This window comes from Oncorhynchus kisutch, linkage group LG24 (genome assembly GCF_002021735.2).
Source record: "Oncorhynchus kisutch isolate 150728-3 linkage group LG24, Okis_V2, whole genome shotgun sequence".
NCBI classification, from domain to species: Eukaryota; Metazoa; Chordata; class Actinopteri; order Salmoniformes; family Salmonidae; genus Oncorhynchus; species Oncorhynchus kisutch.
Genome location: NC_034197.2, coordinates 42,066,373 through 42,083,829, shown reverse-complemented (window position 1 = coordinate 42,083,829; position 17,457 = coordinate 42,066,373).

Here is a 17,457-nt window from a genome sequence, read left to right as displayed (position 1 = left end):
GTTTGATACTTCCTTTCACTTAGTTTAAGATGAGCTATTTGCTGCTTTGTTTGTTATAGAAATTATTCTGTTTTCTCTTCAACAATTTTGAATCTTATTTTTTTAATTTTAATTTCTGCTTCTTCAGTCTCAGTTCCTGGTTGTAAAAGTTTGACGTTGTTTCCACAATGTGTTATGTCAATACTATGTAAATCTATGGCCTTTTCCATCGAATGAAAGAGAAAGACAATCTCTCCCGTGTGTAAACTTAAAGTCAACTGACTGTCTGAATCCATCCTGGTGGAGTTCTGATCACCACTAAATTAGTTTGGCTTACAAACCCATTATTCGCTTAAACCGCTGACTGAAAGAAAAACATTTTTTTTTAGCAAGAAAGAAACAACAGAATGCAAAAAAGGTAAGTCCCAAATGACATTCTATTTCCTATTTAGTGCACTACTTTTGATCAGGACCCTATGGCACCCTATTCCCTATTTAGTGCACTACTTTAGACCAGGACCCTATGGCACCCTATTCCCTATTTAGTGCACTACTTTTGACCAGGACCCTATGGAACCCTATTCCCTATACATAGTGCACTACTTTTGACCAGGACCCTATGGCACCCTATTCCCTATTTAGTGCACTACTTTTGACCAGAGTTATAGGCCCAGGGAAAAAAGGAAGGCATTTGGGAGGCAGACAGTTTCTCGCCCCTCGCCTCGCGGCTCTCAACGCAAGGAGAGAAGAAAAGTGGATCTGAGAGAAATAGCTTTTTTACTTTTTATTATTGTTTCCAGAACACACAATTAACATTTGGATTAGAGAAAAAGAGATGTTGATTTCTTAATCCCCTATGAGGATCTAACTGTTGACATGTGTCTCCTTTTAAAATATTTCTAATGTTGTCACGTATGCCTGCATGTGCATCGCAACATACTGGGAAAGTGTGTGTGTGTGTTGTCCTCATAGGGTGTATGGTAACAGTAGTTTACTGTGGTGGGTCGCTGTGAAATGGCGGGTAGGTCCAGCGCAGGACACAGTCCACAGCATGAAGTTTAATCAATTACATGTAAAAAAGTAGCTGGAATGTGAACGACCAGGAAACTCCTGCGGAAGAACAGGAAGTTAGTGTGTGTGTGTGTGTGTGTATGCGTGTAGGAAGGATGTTGAAGGGAAGAGGTGTTTTTTTAAATATATCCAAACACCACTTCACCCTCGGCCAATCACCAGCAGTGGAAAACATAACAATGAACAGCTAGTTTGTTTGATTCTCTTTCCCCAATTGGAAATTAGCCAACTTTAGCTGTAGCAAAGATACCTTGGTGTATGTGTGTGTGTGTGTGTGTGTGTGTGTGTGTGTGTGTGTGTATGTGTGTGTGTGTGTGTGTGTATTTGTGTGTGTGTGTGTGTGTGTGTGTGTGTATGTATGTGTGTGTGTGTGTGTGTGTGTGTGTGTGTGTGTGTGTGTGTGTGTGTGTGTGTGTGTGTGTGTGTGTGTGTGTGTGTGTGTGTGTGTGTGTGTGTGTATGTGTGTGTGTGTGTGTGTGTGTGTGTGTGTGTGTGTGTGTGTGTGTGTGTGTGTGTGTGTGTGTGTGTGTGTGTGTGTGTGTGTGTGTATTATATGTATTTTTGGGTGGGTTTAGGTTAGGGTGTGCGACTGTTTTTTTTCTTCACGATGCTGTCCCAATACATGTCACATGTACCTTAAATTTGCGTTTGTATGTGTTCGATTATTTGGGTGCAACAGGCAGACAGAGAAAAGAGGGAAATTAAAACATTTCTGGATTTTCCCAGTGCTCTGTAATTTTGGTACCTTTCTTAGATTTATAGTCAATTTTTTGGGGTAATTTAAATTATTATTTAGTATAGTTATTGTCCAAAATGATGAAAACATTTTTGTCAACTTAAATGCCCTTTCATTTTAGTCCCAATCACTTTTTTAATAGTAAAAAATAAATCACAGATTATCAGAGAATTAACCAATGATATCAGGCCACACCCGGACATGATTACAGACACCTGTGTGTCCTTTGACACGATATAAACTAGTCACCCCGCAGTGTTTGTTATTATACACTGATGAAGACAGTTTGTAAACGTTGGATTATTAGGTTATTCAATTATTGCATCTGAGCTCCTAGAGTGTGCGGCTCTCCTTTCATTTTTCAAGTGTTCTACTGCCGTAGAACACTAAATAGGTGTGCATTTCTTTTGCCTCGAAACAAACATGCACAGCCTTGTCCTACCAACAGATTTTACTGCTTAACATCCTATTGCATGATTCTGTTCCCAACATCCAGATTGCCAGAAAACATCACTCTGCAGCAGATGAAATAGGACACTGTTGTTCAGAGGAGCTAGCCAACAACACAGCTAACACAATCACTTCAAACTGAAGCTGGACACTGTTGTTCAGAGGAGCTAGCCAACAACACAGCTAACACAATCACTTCAAACTGAAGCTGGACACTGTTGTTCAGAGGAGCTAGCCAACAACACAGCTAACACAATCACTTCAAACTGAAGCTGGAAAGACTGCAGACTAGCTTCACTTCGTTTCCCCTTTATTCGATTGACATTTCCTTGTATATAATATAATAATCCATAAAAATGATGCCAGCTGATTCATGATTTTGACTGGCTGAGAAACGCTGCCTGCCTCTCTCTCTCGTTCCGACCCCAACATGTTAATTACTGTGGGACAGTTAGAGATTTAATTTTAATATTGAAACAATGATGCAAATGTCGAATTGACAAACAGACAGGTTTATATAAATCTCTGCTGTTGAAAACTAAATGTTAGTCTAAAAGACATGTGAGATAATGTCTAGATGCTTTTCATAGTGGAGATCAAGTTTATAAATTGCCTGGCTGGGCTGATGAGACAGTGGATTGCAGCAGTCAGATGGAACAGAGTAAATAGGCATTTTAAACTTCATAAATTTAGCCGGTGGTAACTTGTGTAATAGACACCGACTGGAATGCGGTTTTATCCAATCAGCATTCAGGATTAGACCCACCCGTTGTATAAACAAAAAACATTCGCTGACGTTTATTTTCACGCCTCTCGGCTTGTCACGCGTTCCAGCGTGCTAACTAGCTAGCGTGATCAATCTGTTATTACCTGAGCCTACAGTAAATATGGGGGATGAGGCTCTAGTATTTCTTCTGTCAATATGTGGATGCCAACGCTGTCTTCTCCGTTGGAAAACGTTGCATTTGGTCCTGTTTGAAACGTCGCGATACGTAAAGTAACTAAATGTCGGCCAGTTAACTACCGGGATGTTGCACCACCTGGAGAGTAGCAGTGGCATGCGCCTTATTTGCATCAATGATTTGTTGCCGCCAGATTGGAGAACGGTTGCCGGGCAGAGACAGGCGAATGAGCTGGGCATGGTATTTATTTTCCACCAATACCAGCAATGCATCCGTACAACTCCAGTCTACTTACTAGTTAGGTTTTAGTCACAGAGATCATTTTGTCTCGTCTCGTTTTCGTCAACCGAAATGAGAAATATTTTTTTTCTCTTCCAGTTTATAGTTTATGATCTGTGTGTGTGTGTGTGTGTGTGTGTGTTGTGTGTGGCGTGTGTATATGCACGTGTATATGTGTGTGTGTGCTTGTGTGTGTGTGCTTGTGTGTGTGTGCTTGTGTGTGTATGTTGTGTGTGTGTGTGGTGTGTGTATGTGTGTGTGGCGTGTGTATGTTGTGTGTGTGTGTGTGTGCTTGTGTGTGTATGTTGTGTGTGTGCTTGTGTGTGTATGTTGTGTGTGTGTGTATGTTGTGTGTGTGTGTGTGGCGTGTGTATGTGTGTGGGTGCTTGTGTGTGTGGGTGTGTGGCTTGTGTATGTGTGTGTGTGCTTGTGTATGTGTGTGTGTGCTTGTGTATGTGTGTGTGTGGCGTGTGTATGTGTGTGTGTGCTTGTGTATGTGTGTGTGTGCTTGTGTGTGTGGGTGATACTAGCTTTCCTCTAGCAGTTCATAGTTTACAGTTGATAGTTTATAGCCCATCTGTGGAAGCATGAATACATATGGGTGTGTGTGTGTGTGTGTGTGTGTCTCCACAACAACTTCCCCACTTTATTCCAGTAAATCTGACAGTAAAGACATGAACGACTGATGAGTGATACCAACAGCTCTCTTAGGCTGCTCTGTCTGTCTCTCTCTCTCTCTCTTACTCTCTCTCTCTCTGTCTCTCTCTGTCTGTCTCTGTCTGTCTCTCTGCCTCTGTGTCTCTGTCTCTGTCTCTCTCCCTCTCTCTGTCTCTCTGTCTCTCTCCCTCTCTCTGTCTCTCTGTCTCTCTCCCTCTCTCTGTCTCTCTCCCTCTCTCTGTCTCTCTCCCTCTCTCTGTCTCTCTCTCTCTCTGTCTCTCTCCCTCTCTCTGTCTCTGTCACTCTGTCTCTCTCTCTCTCTCTGTCTCTCTATCTCTCTCTCTCTCTCTCTCTCTCTCGCTCTCTCTCTCTCTCTCTGTCTCTCTCCCTCTCTCTGTCTCTGTCTCTCTGTCTCTCTCTCTCTGTCTCTCTCTCTCTCTCTCTCTCTCTGTCTCTCTCTCTCTCTCTGAATATATTCATGTAAAATACATTGACATTGATTGGTCTACAGGCAGAATTGGCTGTCAGAATAAATCTCATATCTCGTTGGCTCACTTACTCAGGGCTGCGTGTCCCTAGCCTGGTCCCATACACACTAGTTATAGGCAATTTGTCTGTTGTTGTCAAGCCCTAAATATTTGGCATGGACCGACCATCCAGGAGAACATAGAGACTGGACCTCCAGGCTCCCGCGTCCCTACCTTAGACTATGGTCCCTCAACGCAGCGACAGCAGAGGGGACACAGTGAGAGGCACGGGCTGGTTCTCTATTGTTGTTCCAGCTGACCACCCCACAGGATAATGATGTCATGCTGTTTCTGTGTGTGTAAACCAGGATGTGCAGCCCTGGTCCCTTCCATAGCCTCACTGGTCCCTGTCAGAGCAGAGATAGAAATCCCTGCCTTCCATTTCCTGTCTGTGTATGAGCAGAGGGGAGACAAGTTCTGTGTATGAGCAGGGGGAGATGGGAGACAAGATGGGGTCTGTGTATGAGCAGGAGGAGAGGGGAGACGAGATGGGAGCTGTGTATGAGCAGGGGGGAGATGGGAGATGAGGTCTGTGTTTGAGCAGGGGGAGAGGGGAGACGAGATGGGAGCTGTGTATGAGCAGGGGGGAGATGGGAGATGAGGTCTGTGTATGAGCAGGGGGAGAGGGGAGACGAGATGGGAGCTGTGTATGAGCAGGGGGCAGAATGCCGGGGGGGTTAGACTGGTGTAAACATGGACTGGAGAGATTAAGAAGGGGAAGGAGGGGCAGAGGAGTGGAACAGGGAATTGAGGTTTAGGCCAAGAGGAAACTGAGTAGTTCTGTAGCAGAGACAGCCAAGCTGCTGTGGCTCGCTGGGCGGGTGGGGAGGCGGGGGACTGGTGACGGCCCCCTGAGTGCCAGAGAGGGCTGAACAGTCAGAGGGTAGGGCATGTGTAAGAGGCGACCCCTGACCCCTGACACTGTTGTTATTAAACACCAATACATGTGGTCCCACTAGATGCCCTTCTGTCAATTCACCCTGTGTTAATATCTCAGCTTTTAATATTAGACATTATAACAGTCACTACATCCTGTATGGGTCTACAGTCACTACATCCTGTATGGGTCTCACCTCCTCTACAGTCAGTACATCCTGTATGGGTCTCATCTCCTCTACAGTCACTACATCCTGTATGGGTCTACAGTCACTACATCCTGTATGGGTCTCATCTCCTCTACAGTCACTACATCCTGTATGGGTCTACAGTCACTACATCCTGTATGGGTCTCATCACCTCCACAGTCAATATATCCTGTATGGGTCTACAGTCACTCCAACCTGTATGGGTCTCATCTCCTCTACAGTCACTACATCCTATATGGGTCTCATCACCTCCACAGTCAATATATCCTGTATGGGTCTACAGTCACTCCAACCTGTATGGGTCTCATCTCCTCTACAGTCACTACATCCTATACGGGTCTCATCACCTCTGCAGTCACTATATCCTGTATGGATCTACAGTCACTCCATCATGTATTGGTCAACAGTCACTACATCCTGTATGGGTCTAATATCCTATACAGCCACTATATCCTGTATGGGTCTACAGTCAATACATAGTCATGGGTCTACAGTCACTACATCCTGTATGGGTCTACAGTCACTACATCCTGTGTGGGTCTAAACTCCTCTACAGTCACTATATCCTGTATGGGTCTAATCTCCTCTCCAGTCACTATATCCTGTATGGGTCTACAGTTACTACATCCTGTATGGGTCTAAACTCCTCTACAGTCACTATATCCTGTATGGGTCTAATCTCCTCTCCAGTCACTATATCCTGTATGGTTCTACCATCACTACATTGTGTATGGGTCTAATCTCCTCTACAGTCACTATATCCTGTATGGGTCTACAGTCACTACATCCTGTATGGGTCTAAACTCCTCTACAGTCACTATATCCTGTATGGGTCTAATCTCCTCTCCAGTCACTATATCCTGTATGGTTCTACAGTCACTACATCCTGTATGGGTCTAATCTCCTCTGCAGTCACTTGATCATGTATGGGTCTACAGTCACTACATCCTGTATGGGTCTCACCTCCTCTACAGTCACTACATCCTGTATGGGTCTACAGTCACTACATCCTGTATGGGTCTACAATCACTACATCCTGTATGGGTCTCACCTCCTCTACAGTCACTGCATCCTGTATGGGTCTCATCTCCTCTACAGTCACTACATCCTGTATGGGTCTACAGTCACTACATCCTGTATGGGTCTACAGTCACTACATCCTGTATGGGTCTACAGTCACTACATCCTGTATGGGTCTACAGTCACTACATCCTGTATGGGTCTCATCTCCTCTGCAGTCACTACATCCTGTATGGGTCTCATCACCTTTACAGTCACTATATCCTGTATGTGTCTACAGTCATTACATCCTGTATGGGTCTCATGTCACCTACAGTCACTACATCCTGTATGGGTCTCATCACCTCCACAGTCAATATATCCTGTATGGGTCTACAGTCACTACATCCTGTATGGGTCTACAGTCACTACATCCTGTATGGGTCTACAGTCACTACATCCTGTATGGGTCTACAGTCACTACATCCTGTATGGGTGTACAGTCACTACATCCTGTATGGGTCTCATCTCCTCTGCAGTCACTACATCCTGTATGGGTCTCATCACCTTTACAGTCACTATATCCTGTATGTGTCTACAGTCATTACATCCTGTATGGGTCTCATGTCACCTACAGTCACTACATCCTGTATGGGTCTCATCTCCTCTACAGTCACTACATCCTATACGGGTCTCATCACCTCTGCAGTCACTATATCCTGTATGGGTCTACAGTCACTATATCCTGTATGGGTCTACAGTCACTATATCCTGTATGGGTCTACAGTCACTACATCCTGTATGGGTCTAAACTCCTCTACAGTCACTATATCCTGTATGGGTCTAATCTCCTCTCCAGTCACTATATCCTGTATGGTTCTACAGTCACTACATCCTGTATTGGTCTAATCTCCCCTACAGTCAATATATCCTGCATGGTTCTACAGTCACTACATCCTGTATGGGTCTCATCACCTCCACAGTCAATATATCCTGTATGGGTCTACAGTCACTCCAACCTGTATGGGTCTCATCTCCTCTACAGTCACTACATCCTATACGGGTCTCATCACCTCTGCAGTCACTATATCCTGTATGGGTCTACAGTCACTATATCCTGTATGGTTCTACAGTCACTATATCCTGTATGGGTCTACAGTCCCTATATCCTGTATGGGTCTACAGTCACTATATCCTGTATGGGTCTACAGTCACTATATCCTGTATGGGTCTACAGTCACTACATCCTGTATGGGTCTACAGTCACTATATCCTGTATGGGTCTACAGTCACTATATCCTGTATGGGTCTTAAGTCACTATATCCTGTATGGGTCTACCTTCACTACATCCTGTATGGGTCTACAGTCACTATATCCTGTATGGGTCTACAGTCACTACATCCTGTATGGGTCTCATCTCCTCTACAATCACTACATCCTGTATGGGTCTACAGTCACTACATCCTGTATGGGTCTCATCTCCTCTACAGTCACTACATCCTGTATGGGTCTACAGTCACTACATCCTGTATGGGTCTCATCTCCTCTACAGTCACCTCATCCTGTATGGGTCTACAGTCACTACATCCTGTATGGGTCTCATCTCCTCTGCAGTCACTACATCCTGTATGGGTCTCATCACCTTTACAGTCACTATATCCTGTATGTGTCTACAGTCATTACATCCTGTATTGGTCTCATGTCACCTACAGTCACTACATCCTGTATGGGTTTCATCTCCTCCACAGTCAATATATCCTGCATGGGTCTACAGTCACTCCAACCTGTATGGGTCTCATCTCCTCTACAGTCACTACATCCTATACGGGTCTCATCACCTCTGCAGTCACTATATCCTGTATGGATCTACAGTCACTATATCCTGTATGGGTCTACAGTCACTATATCCTGTATGGGTCTACAGTCACTATATCCTGTATGGGTCTACAGTCACTATATCCTGTATGGGTCTACAGTCACTATATCCTGTATGGGTCTACAGTCACTACATCCTGTATGGGTCTACAGTCACTATATCCTGTATGGGTCTATAGTCACTATATCCTGTATGGGTCTACAGTCACTATATCCTGTATGGGTCTACAGTCACTACATCCTGTATGGGTCTACAGTCACTATATCCTGTATGGGTCTACCTTCACTACATCCTGTATGGGTCTACAGTCACTACATCCTGTATGGGTCCACAGTCACTATATCCTGTATGGGTCTCATCTCCTCTACAGTCACTACATCCTGTATGGGTCTACAGTCACTACATCCTGTATGGGTCTCATCTCCTCTACAGTCACTACATCCTGTATGGTTCTACAGTCACTACATCCTGTATGGGTCTCATCTCCTCTACAGTCACTACATCCTGTATGGGTCTCATCACCTTTACAGTCACTATATCCTGTATGTGTCTACAGTCATTACATCCTGTATTGGTCTCATGTCACCTACAGTCACTACATCCTGTATGGGTCTCATCTCCTCCACAGTCAATATATCCTGCATGGGTCTACAGTCACTCCAACCTGTATGGGTCTCATCTCCTCTACAGTCACTACATCCTATACGGGTCTCATCACCTCTGCAGTCACTATATCCTGTATGGGTCTACAGTCACTATATCCTGTATGGGTCTACAGTCACTATATCCTGTATGGGTCTACAGTCACTATATCCTGTATGGGTCTACAGTCACTATATCCTGTATGGGTCTACAGTCACTATATCCTGTATGGGTCTACAGTCACTACATCCTGTATGGGTTCCTAAAACAAAAAGCAATGGCGAATTTGATCCTATTTCTGTAGCGGTGTGACCAGAATGGTTTAATCTTTGCCGTGACTTTTTACAACTAACAATGCGCATTCTGCAAGATTTAAAAAGTAGCTTAAACGCTACAATTCTATGCAAAAGACGAACTGTTCAACATTTTAATCATCAATAGATGATTGCGTTTTATCTCCTGCCTTGTTATAGGCTCTGAGATTAAATAGACTAGGATGTCGTGCTCCTATCGCACAACAATACCGTAGCCTAGCCTACCTGTCAAGTGGGCTACGAGCCAATCTATTTACTTTCAAGCATGCCTGAAATGGATGGATGGATGAATGGCAGGTCTGATATGTGATGTATATAAATGGATGGATGAATGGCAGGTCTAGTATGTGTTGTATTGAAATGGATGGGTGAATGGCAGGTCTAGTATGTGTTGTATACACATCCTGCAGGAAACACGTGCAGTTATCTCCTTAGGAGAGACACATCCTGCGGGAAACACATGCAGTTATCTCCTTAGGAGAGACACATCCTGCGGGAAACACGTGCAGTTATCTCCTTAGGAGAGACACATCCTGCAGGAAACACATGCAGTTATCTCCTTAGGAGAGACACATCCTGTAGTTATCTCCTTAGGAGAGACACATCCTGCAGTTATCTCCTTAGGAGAGACACATCCTGTAGTTATCTCCTTAGGAGAGACACATCCTGCAGTTATCTCCTTAGGAGAGACACATCCTGCAGGAAACATGTGCAGTTATCTCCTTAGGAGAGGCATCCTGCAGGAAACACATGCAGTTATCTCCTTAGGAGAGACACATCCTGCAGTTATCTCCTTAGGAGAGACACATCCTGCGGGAAACACATGCAGTTATCTCCTTAGGAGAGACACATCCTGTAGGAAACACGTGCAGTTATCTCCTTAGGAGAGACACATCCTGAAGGAAACATGTGCAGTTATCTCCTTAGGAGAGACACATCCTGCAGTTATCTCCTTAGGAGAGACACCTCCTTTAGTTATCTCCTTAAGAGAGACACATCCTGCAGTTATCTCCTTAGGAGAGACACATCCTGCAGTTATCTCCTTAAGAGAGACACATCCTGTAGTTATCTCCTTAGGAGAGACACATCCTGCAGTTATCTCCTTAGGAGAGACACATCCTGTAGTTATCTCCTTAAGAGAGACACATCCTGCAGTTATCTCCTTAAGAGAGACACATCCTGCGGGAAACACGTGCAGTTATCTCCTTAGGAGAGACACATCCTGTAGTTATCTCCTTAAGAGAGACACATCCTGCAGTTATCTCCTTAAGAGAGACACATCCTGCGGGAAACACGTGCAGTTATCTCCTTAGGAGAGACACATCCTGCAGTTATCTCCTTAGGAGAGACACATCCTGTAGTTATCTCCTTAGGAGAGACACATCCTGCAGTTATCTCCTTAGGAGAGACACATCCTGCAGGAAACACGTGCAGTTATCTCCTTAGGAGAGACACATCCTGTAGTTATCTCCTTAAGAGAGACACATCCTGCAGTTATCTCCTTAGGAGAGACACATCCTGCGGGAAACACGTGCAGTTATCTCCTTAGGAGAGACACATCCTGCAGTTATCTCCTTAGGAGAGACACATCCTGCAGTTATCTCCTTAGGAGAGACACATCCTGCGGGAAACACGTGCAGTTATCTCCTTAGGAGAGACACATCCTGCAGTTATCTCCTTAGGAGAGACACATCCTGCAGTTATCTCCTTAGGAGAGACACATCCTGCAGGAAACACGTGCAGTTATCTCCTTAGGAGAGACACATCCTGTAGTTATCTCCTTAAGAGAGACACATCCTGCAGTTATCTCCTTAGGAGAGACACATCCTGTGGTTATCTCCTTAAGAGAGACACATCTTGCAGTTATCTCCTTAGGAGAGACACATCCTGTAGTTATCTCCTTAGGAGAGACACATCCTGCAGTTATCTCCTTAGGAGAGACACATCCTGTAGTTATCTCCTTAGGAGAGACACATCCTGCAGTTATCTCCTTAGGAGAGACACATCCTGCAGGAAACACGTGCAGTTATCTCCTTAGGAGAGACACATCCTGCAGTTATCTCCTTAGGAGAGACACATCCTGTAGTTATCTCCTTAGGAGAGACACATCCTGCAGTTATCTCCTTAGGAGAGACACATCCTGCAGGAAACACGTGCAGTTATCTCCTTAGGAGAGACACATCCTGCAGTTATCTCCTTAGGAGAGACACATCCTGCAGTTATCTCCTTAGGAGAGACACATCCTGCAGTTATCTCCTTATGAGAGACACATCCTGCTGTTATCTCCTGTTTCCATGTTTTTTTTAATCAGCATTATTATTACATAATTTCTGGTTGGAGATAACTGCACCAAAGACCATTTCCCCCCCCCCAAAAATATGTTTTTTTGCCTCCAGTCCCATTCACCTTGGAGTTGTGCCTGGTCTGAACTGTGCTTGGAGATAGACACACTTTCCTGTCCAAGTTCAAATTTTTATCGATTCCAACATTTGTCGGGAAAATTGGGCTAACGCACGATTTTCGTCTTTTGTGTGCGTGTACGTACCGTTTGATAAATGAGGACGCAATGTATTTCTCTAAAACGTGGGGTGCTTTCCGTGTAGGAGTGCTGATCTAGGATCAGTTTTGCCCGTTAGGATGGTGGAGCTGATCACAGAACTCCTATTTCAAAGAGGGCCCAGAACCTGTAAACTGGTTTGTTGAACTTGAACGGTGCCTGACACAGCATTATATACTCCGTGGTCATTGGGTTTCATCCCAGAATGTGATTGACTACAGAAGTAACAGAAGCCAAAGTAAATCTCCTATATACACTTTTCTCTAAATGGCTCAAGTCCTTCCAAACGGCATCAAGACCATTTATAAAGATTCCCCAAGGTTTTTAAAGCAGCAATCCGGTAAGTCAGTCCCCCCCTCCCTCTCCCCCCCCCCCTCCCTCTGTGTTTTAACTTAATCTTAGTTCTTTCCTCTTCCATGACGTTCCCATAATTCCCTCTGTCTCAGAGTCTGTGGTAGTAGCTGGTGACCTGACGTGACGTCGGTCTAAAGTGTATGAGTGTGTGTGTGTGTGTGTGTGTGTGTGTGTGTGTGTGTGTGTGTGTGTGTGTGTGTGTGTGTGTGTGTGTGTGTGTGTGTGTGCGTGCGTGTATGTGTGTGTGTGTGCGTGCGTGTGTATGTGTGTGTGTGTGTACGTGCGTGTGTGTGTGTGTGACACCAGACAAAAGATCACACTGGAGACTGAAACAATCCTCATTCTAAAAGAGTATTTCTGGGTTGTTATTGTTTTTTTTTTAAAAGGACGTTTTTTCATTTCACAAATTTTTCTTGTCAGGTTTCCCCCCCTTCCTCTCCAGGGCCAGACAACTGCATTTGGGGTCCAGGGCACCTACATCCTGGGGGCCCCCCCACCCCGCCAAAAACATGTTTTTTATTATTTTGTTTGTTTTTGTGGAGAAAGAAAGTGGAAATCAGCCAACTTACTGCACTACATTTTGACTTGAGGTCCTGCTCCTCTCCTCTTCCATCTCCTCATGTTATTTTTTATTATTTTATTTCACCTTTATTTAACCAGGTAGGCTAGTTGAGAACACCTTTATTTAACCAGGTAGGCTAGTTGAGAACACCTTTATTTAACCAGGTAGGCTAGTTGAGAACACCTTTATTTAACCAGGTAGGCTAGTTGAGAACACCTTTATTTAACCAGGTAGGCTAGTTGAGAACACCTTTATTTAACCAGGTAGGCTAGTTGAGAACACCTTTATTTAACCAGGTAGGCTAGTTGAGAACACCTTTATTTAACCAGGTAGGCTAGTTGAGAACACCTTTATTTAACCAGGTAGGCTAGTTGAGAACACCTTTATTAACCAGGTAGGCTAGTTGAGAACACCTTTATTTAACCAGGTAGGCTAGTTGAGAACACCTTTATTTAACCAGGTAGGCTAGTTGAGAACACCTTTATTTAACCAGGTAGGCTAGTTGAGAACACCTTTATTTAACCAGGTAGGCTAGTTGAGAACACCTTTATTTAACCAGGTAGGCTAGTTGAGAACACCTTTATTTAACCAGGTAGGCTAGTTGAGAACACCTTTATTTAACCAGGTAGGCTAGTTGAGAACACCTTTATTTAACCAGGTAGGCTAGTTGAGAACACCTTTATTTAACCAGGTAGGCTAGTTGAGAACACCTTTATTTAACCAGGTAGGCTAGTTGAGAACACCTTTATTTAACCAGGTAGGCTAGTTGAGAACACCTTTATTTAACCAGGTAGGCTAGTTGAGAACACCTTTATTTAACCAGGTAGGCTAGTTGAGAACACCTTTATTTAACCAGGTAGGCTAGATGAGCACACCTTTATTTAACCAGGTAGGCTAGTTGAGAACACCTTTATTTAACCAGGTAGGCTAGTTGAGAACACCTTTATTTAACCAGGTAGACCAGTTGAGAACACCTTTATTTAACCAGGTAGGCCAGTTGAGAACACCTTTATTTAACCAGGTAGGCTAGTTGAGAACACCTTTATTTAACCAGGTAGGCTAGTTGAGAACACCTTTATTTAACCAGGTAGGCTAGTTGAGAACACCTTTATTTAACCAGGTAGGCTAGTTGAGAACACCTTTATTTAACCAGGTAGGCTAGTTGAGAACACCTTTATTTAACCAGGTAGGCCAGTTGAGAACACCTTTATTTAACCAGGTAGGCTAGTTGAGAACACCTTTATTTAACCAGGTAGGCTAGTTGAGAACACCTTTATTTAACCAGGTAGGCTAGTTGAGAACACCTTTATTTAACCAGGTAGGCTAGTTGAGAACACCTTTATTTAACCAGGTAGGCCAGTTGAGAAACACCTTTATTTAACCAGGTAGGCTAGTTGAGAACACCTTTATTTAACCAGGTAGGCTAGTTGAGAACACCTTTATTTAACCAGGTAGGCTAGTTGAGAACACCTTTATTTAACCAGGTAGGCTAGTTGAGAACACCTTTATTTAACCAGGTAGGCTAGTTGAGAACACCTTTATTTAACCAGGTAGGCTAGTTGAGAACACCTTTATTTAACCAGGTAGGCCAGTTGAGAACAACTTCTCATTTGCAACTGCGACCTGGCCAAGATAAAGCAAAGTAGTGTGAAACAGACAACAACACAGAGTTACACATGGAGTAAACAATAAACAAGCCAATAACACAAACAAGTCAATGACTCAGTAGAGAAAGGACAGTCTATATACATTGTGTGCAAAAGGAATGAGGAGTTAGGCAATAAATAGGCCATAGGAGCGAATAATTACAATTTAGCAGATTAACACTGGAGTGATAAATGAGCAGATGATGATGTAAAAGTAGAGATACTGGTGGCAAAAGAGCAGAAAAGTAAATAAAATAAAAACAGTATGGGGATGAGGTAGGTAAATTGGGTGGGCTATATACCGATGGACTATGTACAGCTGCAGTGATCGGTTAGCTGCTCAGATAGCTGATGTTTAAAGTTGGTGAGGGAAATAAAAGTCTCCAACTTCAGCGATTTTTGCAATTCGTTCCAGTCACAGGCAGCAGAGAACTGGAAGGAAGGCGGCCAAATTAGGTGTTGGCTTTGGGGACGATCAGTGAGATATACCTGCTGGAACGTGTGCTACAGGTGGGTGTTGTTATCGTGACCAGTGAACTGAGATAAGGCGGAGCTTTACCTAGCATAGACTTATAGATGACCTGGAGCCAGTGGGTCTGGCGACTAATATGTAGCCAGCCGACTAGAGCCAGCCGACTAGAGGGCCAGCCGACTAGAGCATACAGGTCGCAGTGGTGGGTGGTATAAGGTGATTTGGTAACAAAACGGAAATCACTGTGATAGACTGCATCCAGTATTGGAAGCTATTTTGTAGATGACATCGCCGAAGTCGAGGATCGGTAGGATAGTCAGTTTTACTAGGGAAAGTTTGGCGGCATGAGTGTAGGAGGCTTTGTTGCGAAATAGAAAGCCGATTCTAGATTTGATTTTGGATTGGAGATGTTTAATATGAGTCTGGAAGGAGAGTTTACAGTCTAGCCAGACACCTAGGTATTTATAGTTGTCCACATATTCTAGGTCGGAACCGTCCAGGCTGGTGATGCTAGTCGGGCAGGCGGGCAGCGAACGATTGAAAAGCATGCATTTGGTTTTACTTGTGTTTAAGAGCAGTTGGAAGCCAGGGAAGGAGTGTTGTATGGCATTGAGGGCTTGTTTGGAGGTTAGTTAGCACAGTGTCCAAAGACGGGCCGAAAGTATACAGAATGGTGTCGTCTGCGTAGAGGTGGATCAGGGAATCACCAGCAGCAAGAGCAAAATCATTGATATATACAGAGAAAAGAGGCCCGAGAATTGAACCCTGTGGCACCCCCATAGAGACCGCCAGAGGTCCGGACAACATGCCCTCCGATTTGACACACTGAACTCTGTCTGAGAAGTAGTTGGTGAACCAGGAGAGGCAGTCGTCAGAAAAACCAAGGCTATTGAGTCTGCCGATAAGAATACGGTAATTGACAGAGTCAAAAGCCTTGGCCAGGTTGATGAAGACGGCTGCACAGTATTGTCTTTTATCGATGGCGGTTATGATATCGTTTAGGACCTTGAGTGTGGCTGAGGTGCACACATGACCAGCTCGGAAACCAGATTGCACAGCGGAGAAGGTACGGTGGGATTCGAAATGGTCAGTGATCTGTTTATTAACTTGGCTTTCGAAGACATTAGACAGGCAGGGCAGGATGGATATAGGTCTGTAACAGTTTGGGTCTAGGGTGTCACCCCCTTTGAAGAGGGGGATGACAGCGGCAGCTTTCCAATCTTTAGGGATCTCTCACGATACGAAAGAGAGGTTGAACAGGCTGATAATAGGGGTTGCAACAATGGCGGCAGTTTTAGAAAGAGAGTGTCCAGATTTTCTAGCCCAGCTGATTTGTACTAGTCCAGGTTTTGCAGCTCTTTCAGAACATCTGCTGTCTGGATATGTCCTCATGTCCTCTGCCCTCTCCTCTCCTATCCTCTCCTCTCCTCTCCTCTCCTCTCCTCTCCTCTCCTCTCCTCTCCTCTCCTCTCCTCTCCTCTCCTCTCCTCTCCTCTCCTCTCCTCTCCTCTCCTCTCCTCTCCTCTCCTCTCCTCTCCTCTCCTCTCCTCTCCTCTCCTCTCCTCTCCTCTCCTCTCCTCTCCTTTCCTCTCCTCTCCTCTCCTCTCCTCTTCCCTTCCCTTCCCTTCCCTTCCCTCCTCTCCTCTCCTCTCCTCTCCTCTCCTCTCCTCTCCTCTTCCCTTCCCTTCCCTTCCCTTCCCTCCTCTCCTCTCCTCTCCTCTCCTCTCCTCTCCTCTCCTCTCCTCTCCTCTCCTCTCCTCTCCTCTCCTCTCCTCTCCTCATCTCTCCCTAACATATCATTGGGCTCCTGCGGTGTGAAATGCGTGTGTGTGTGTGTTCACCCACGCAAAACCACTGGGCTGGTTGGGGATGTGAGATGTGGTTATCCAGGGGAGAGGAGCGACGAGGGACAAAGGGGCAGCGCCTCCACCTCTCTCTGATTCAGAGGGGTTGGGTTAAATGCGGTAGACACATTTCAGTTGATCCAGTTGTACAACTGACTAGGTATCCCCTTTCCCTTCCCTTCTCTCTTTCTCCCTTTGGTCCCTTCCCTTCCCTTACCTTTCTCTCTCTCTCTCTTCCTTCCCCCTCTCTATCTTTCTCTCTCTCTCTCAATCGTCCGACTCTCTCATCTCTATCAAAAAAATCTCCCCACATTCTCTCTTTAACTCACCCCTTTCCAACTCTCTCTCTCTCCCCATGGCACTCACAGTGGCAGGACTACAGACAGACGCCAGACAGCCGGTTCCCTGGAGCGTCATTCCTACAACTGACGTAGCCAAACAGTCATTGTGTAAGATCTCTGGCTCTGCCATCCATTTAATTAGATAAAACAACACATCATCAGA